This window comes from Gekko japonicus, unplaced genomic scaffold (genome assembly GCF_001447785.1).
Source record: "Gekko japonicus isolate JY-2015 unplaced genomic scaffold, Gekko_japonicus_V1.1 scaffold391, whole genome shotgun sequence".
Taxonomy (NCBI): Eukaryota; Metazoa; Chordata; class Lepidosauria; order Squamata; family Gekkonidae; genus Gekko; species Gekko japonicus.
In genome coordinates this window covers 1,127,349-1,133,348 of record NW_015174286.1, presented here as the reverse complement: position 1 = coordinate 1,133,348, position 6,000 = coordinate 1,127,349, and the positions used below count along the sequence as shown (strand labels likewise).

The 6,000-nt window shown below is 46.4% G+C and overlaps 1 protein-coding gene across 1 annotated transcript in view; it reads left to right on the top strand.

Annotated features, from left to right (window-relative positions):
- Positions 1-6,000, top strand: part of HMGCLL1 (3-hydroxymethyl-3-methylglutaryl-CoA lyase-like 1) — a 47,786-nt gene that overhangs the window by 429 nt on the left and 41,357 nt on the right. The gene's annotated exons all lie outside the window — the stretch shown is intronic.

Here is a 6,000-nt window from a genome sequence, read left to right as displayed (position 1 = left end):
GGGGCGTTTCTTAGCCCAGCCAAAATCCTGAGACTGACTTCTGAGCAAACATGCATGGGCACTATTTGTCTCCTTTTCCTCTCTCCTTGCTGAAGTGTTATAAAGCTGACTGTATGCATTTTGACACATTAGTGGCCCCATCAGTAATGTGCCCTGAGTTTCAGCGAGAAAGGAAGGCAATAAAGAAATAATACTGCATATGCACAAGCATATTATTGATATACATGTGCACTAGGGTTGCCAGGTCTGGGTTATAAAATACCTGGAGCAAATTTTGTAATTTGAGGGGCCTTCAAATAAGTCAGGGGGCACTGACATCACAGAAATTTTAAAAATTCAATTTTAATAAAAAATTTTAAACTCACGGTTGTCACTTGGAACAGGCAGGAGCAGTTGGAGCAGGCAGTTGCTCATTCATGGAGGTCTCCCATGGCAGGGCGAGGGGCTCCAACAGCAACAGGGCAAGGGGGCAGGTGAGTGAGCGCCAACGTGCCCTGGAAGTCAAGTGCTGGAGCTGGCCTCCACTGGCACTCTGGATGGGCACCCAAATACAGGAGGAGGCAGAAGAGGAGGAGGAAGAGACGCCCTGTCCCAGATCACACAGTGCAACTGCCCCACCCTGCGGAAAGATCCTGCGCTGTCAAAGCCCACCAGTCCCACCTTGCCTGCTGGCCCACCCGCCTGGCTGCCTGGTGCTGTTTCCTGCAGCGGCGACACACAAGAAGGGGTGGCGGTGGTGGGGAAGCAAGCTGCGCTTGGGGTAGGCAGTGGCGGCAGTTCAGCTTCTGTGGAGAAGGGAAAGTAACGTTCAGGGCTCCTCCTCCTACCCTTTGCAGGAAGAGCAGAGGGGACAAAAGGCTTCCTTTCACAAGATGGTGGGGTGTTGAACACCTACCCCCAACTACTAGAAAAACTTCACAAGCTGTGCTTGGGGAAGGGGCAGTGGGGGGAAGCAAACTGCACTTGGGGAAGGGGCAGCGGCAGCAGGCCTGGGCTAGATGGAAGTTGAGGGGCCTTGTTAGGAAGTCGGGCGGCCGGGCCCCAAAATACCCCAATGTAGCTATGGGCCTGACCTGGAGACTTTGGGGGTGGATCCAGGAGAGGGCAGGGTTTGGGGAGGGGAGGGACTTCAGCATGGTACAATGCCATAGAGTCCACCCTTCAAAGCAGCCATTTTCTCCAGGGAAACTGATCTCTGTCAGTTGGAGATCAGTTGTAAAAGCGGGGGATCTCCAGGCTGCACCTGGAGGCTGGCAACCCTAATGTGCACACACACAATATTCTTTCTTGTCTGCCTTTCTCACTGAGACTCAGGGCATATTACTAATTGGACCACTTTTCATCCAGTATGCTGCCTTGCCTTGTCGTGTGAGTACATGCACATTAGGAGAAGATGAGAAACACAAAGATGGAGATGCGAGAACATGTGCATGGGAAGTGTCAATAAAGTTTAAAAATGGTTTTGTTTACATGGGATATTAGGCCTTGTCCATTGTTAAGTACGAGACTCAACACAGCTAGTGAACAGTGAATCAGCTTTATTAACGAAGTCAGAAGAAATCAGAACGAGACAAAAACATAGAGCAGTAGGCTCTCTTTTAAACAGTCCGGGCTTGGGTAGCCACGCCCACATGTCAGATATTAACCAATCATTATTTACAGATAAGGTCCAATCAGAGTGCTTCCCTCCAGAACATTGCACAGCTCTGATTGGTCTATTTACAATCCTGTCTCAGTACTCAAGCTCATACAGATCTTAAAACACAACATCCATGTTTACCCCTTTCCAGTTATAGTTAGATATAAACTCGTGACAAGTTGTGCTAATTATGGATGGGAATGGACATTTGAATGTGTAGCGCAATCCACATCATATCATCAAGTGCAATGAAATGATGGTAGGTTTATATACCAGGATAATTCTGATGTGCATTCTGTTTCTGTTCTCTTCTCTCCTTGCTTAGCTTGTTCAAGCAGTAGTATAGCCAGAGGCTGATTATTTTCCCGCACCCCTTCATGGAAGGTAAATCAAACAGAATTGGACAAAAGGAAGGTTCTGGATAATGGCTCGCGCCAGCAATCTCCTCACTTGAAACTGAGCATGGTAGATTAAAGTGATATTCCTGCACGCAGCCCTCATTTTTGTGGAGAGGCAGCTTGTTTAGGCAGAGACCGTTTCACCTTGGCACCCTCAGTACCTCACCGCTTGCCTTGAAGATGTTGGCATCTGTTGGCCCACCCATGCTTCTGGCATGGAAGGCCGGAATACAGAACGAAATATGGAGTGGCTGGAATGGCCATCAGAAAGTGCTGACAGGCTGGAATGTCATTCTCCTTCCATGTGCTTCCTGTAGTCTTTCCAGCCACCCTATGTTCTCATATTGTATCAAACCATTCGGGGAACTTCTAGCAGACGTTGATTAGAACGCTTGCACCAGACGCTGTCTCTGCATTGTTTCAAACTAAAAGAATTTAGAATGCCTATCATAAATAATAATAAAACTCCTAATCTTGAAGTCTGAGATGGGATGACCCAAGGGTCAAAAGAAGAAAATACACAGACCTCCACCTGCTGAGGAAGAAACAGAATTATCTAATGAAGACTTCCCCAGGCCACTTGAATCAGAAGGAGAGGCGGCTCAGGCCAGTAAAAGGAAACGCAAAGATTCAATCTCAAAAAAACACATGCAAGAATTTTTTTACAGAACTGAAACAAGAAATAAAAGAAGAAATCAAGAGTCTTATCACTCCAATGACTACAAAAATAGACAACTTAACAAAGAGCATGAAAAATATTAATGCAGTTGCAGACTCAGCTGCAGCAGAAGTGAAAAATAACAAACAAGTATCTTGGAGCTACGTGACTATGAAGCCTGGTCCAAAAGTAAGTTAATGTTACTAGAACTGAGAGTGCATGGGTGGAAAATTAAAATTCGTGGGATTCCACCAAACTTTGAACTGAACACCAACCTGACTACAGCTTTAAATTTGTGGCTGAGTGGTGAGCTGAAACTTTTGGGTACAGTGGTTACAACAGCATACAGACTAAACACTAGTAGAGGCGGGTCACCAGCCTTAATCCCGGATGTCATTGCAGAGATTGTGGACGTTCAAACAAAGAAATTAATTTTAGAAACTGCTTGTAGCCAAAAAGGTGTGAAACTAGATGATGTTATCACCCAAATATTCCCAGATTTCCCGTATGAAATCTTGACGGCTTGAAGAAATATGCGTCCAGTGGTATAGAGACTAATAGAACTAAAAAATACCATATGGGTGGTTACCTCTGGGTAATCTCAGAGTTACCCAAGGGGGAAGGACTTAGACAGCCCTTCGGGAGAGAAAATGATTACGGCTATTACGTAGGCTGCCAGTGGCTCATTGGACTAGACCTGATAAGGATGTGAAATAGGCAGTGCTGGAATAAAAACATTTACTTAAATTTAAGTTGGGATTTTGCACAATACAGGTAAGACTGTATGGGGAAGGTCCCCAGCCCGCCAATGGTGAGTCTATTTTAGGGACTCCTTTGGGGAACCAAAGATTTCAGAGTGGGCAGCATGTCCCGAAGATAAACACTAGAAGATAAAAATTTTTATGTTCAGCAGTAATTCTTGTTTTCCTTTAATTGTAATAGTTGCATAATAAAATGATATATTAGAAGTGTAAAGAAATAAGCTGACAAGTAATTAATAGTAATTAAAAATTAATTTAGGGTTAAGGGGGGGTAAGGAAAACAAAAGATGTATGAATTGTATAACGACATATTTTCAGAACGTTAAATTAAGTTTGTGTTACGCTCTGGGTCAATCCCGGGTGCAGAAAATCCCGTAGCCGTGTTGGAAAGGGGGGGGTGGAGGAAAAGAGTGCCTCAGATGTAGAAGCACCGAGGGTTCCGTCACACCCCAGCTCACTACTTCAGACAGACCTCCGTTCTTTCTCTCTGGTACCTCAGAGATCAGCCTTCCAATCCTCCCCGACACTCTTTAGTTTCCTCCTTTATATACCCTTTCAACCCCTCCTTCTGCCACCCATCCGCGTGATTAAGAATCCTACTGCCTATGACACCTGTCCTATCCTGGGAGACTTCCACCCTTAGACCCGCCTCCCTGTATAACCAGTGCTGCGTTATGGCAGGGAGTGCCCACTTCCTGTTTGTGTCCAATGCCAGCATCCGTGTCTTCAGACCGTCTCTGGGGTAAGTCTGAAACCTGCCACCTGGCACGCTCCTTCCACCGGGCCCTCCCCCCTTCGCGTCTTGTGCCTGTTGTCCTCCTGCCCCATTGCGGGCGTTGAGGGAGTGGTTCGGCATTTCGGGGGTTTTCGAGCCCACTCTTCCCCCCGGGGACTTGTAAGTTGCTCGGCGCTAGTAGCGCCAGTCCCGCCGCAGCAGCCAGTAGGGCCGTGGAGGAACCCGTGGCAGGACAGTTTGTGGGAATGTTCCCAAGTGGATTATAAAGATAGGACAATAGATATATTAGAAATCAATCCAGTTTGGGCATATTGTAGGCTATCCTTGACAAATTAGTTTAAATGTTATTCCTTCCTTTGTTATGATGTTTTGTATAAACTTGTATTATGGAAATTAAAAGCAAAATAAAATATTTTTGTTAAAAAACCATCCCACCGGTCAAATTTGAACAGGGTATGTAAATTACAGTGCAATCCTAGGCAACGCTGCTCCAGACTAAGTCCACTGAAATCCATGTAACCCTTCCTAGGATTGCATTATTTGCTGCTCTGGCTGACTTTCCACCTGCATGTAGTATGCATTTGGTGATAGTGAGGGATGGATGCAATACTGAGGCATCCTAAAAATTGTGAAATGCTTCATCAACACGCCATTGTCCTCTTTCCCCCTCTTTCTAGCTCCGCACAGTGCTAGTATGCCAGGGTTCCTTATCCTTCTTCTTGTCCTCTCTTATGTTTACCCATGTCTCTTTCAGTGGATCCTTTCCCAAACTCTGCCCCTTCCTATACTAACTTTCAATCAGCCTCTCCAAATATATACACTTTTTAATAGATAATTTTCTTAGCTTCCAGCTGGAATTAGCAGATATTATGACATTTCACTCTCTGAGTGCTGAGTTGTGGAACAAGGACTCTCTCTCTCTCTCTCTCTCTCTCTCTATCTATCCATACACACACACACACACGGAATAAGATCCGTTGTGTAAATAAATACGAGCTCTAGAAAGAGGCTCTGGGAGACTGCCCCGGCCTTGGGCACTCAGCATCAATTTGCTGTGGCAACCTCAGCAGGGTATAATGACACAGAGTCCACCATTTTCTCCAGAGGAACTGATCTCTGTTACCTGTAATTTTGAGTGATCTCCACACCTCACCTGGAGAGTGGCAACAATGGTTCCACAGGAGAAAATGGCTGGTTTGGAGGGTGGCATCTATGGCATTGTACCTGTCTGAGGTCCCACCCCTCCCCAAACCTCACCCTCTCCAGGCTCCACCCTCAAATCTCCAGGAATTTCCCAACCTGGAGTTGGCAACCAGTTGCCACCCCTCTCTCCTTCCCAGCCAATCTCCTACCTGCCATTATCTGCCCCTCTTACTTCAGGTTTCCATCTCTTCCCCTCTCCCTGTAGCCTCTACCTAGTAAAAGTACAGTCTTTCTCCAAAGTGGTGACCAAAGCAGGTCACATCATTCTCCTCTCCCTATTTAGATTTGCACAACAACCCTGTAAAGTAGGCTATGCTGAAAGTCTGTGAATGGTCTGAAATCACCCAATCAGCTTCCACAGGAAGAACCTGGGGCTGGCAGATGGTGCTCTGAAGTGCTACATCACACTGGCTGTCTTGGGGGGGGCACCTCAGCAGGGTATAATGACACAGAGCCCACCATTTTCTCCAGGGGAACTGATCTCTGCCATCTGGAGAGCAGTTGTAATTCTGAGTGATCTATGGCATTGTACCTGTCTGAGGTCCCACCCCTCCACAAACCCCACCCTCTGCAGGCTCCACCCCTCAAATCTCCAGGAATTTCCC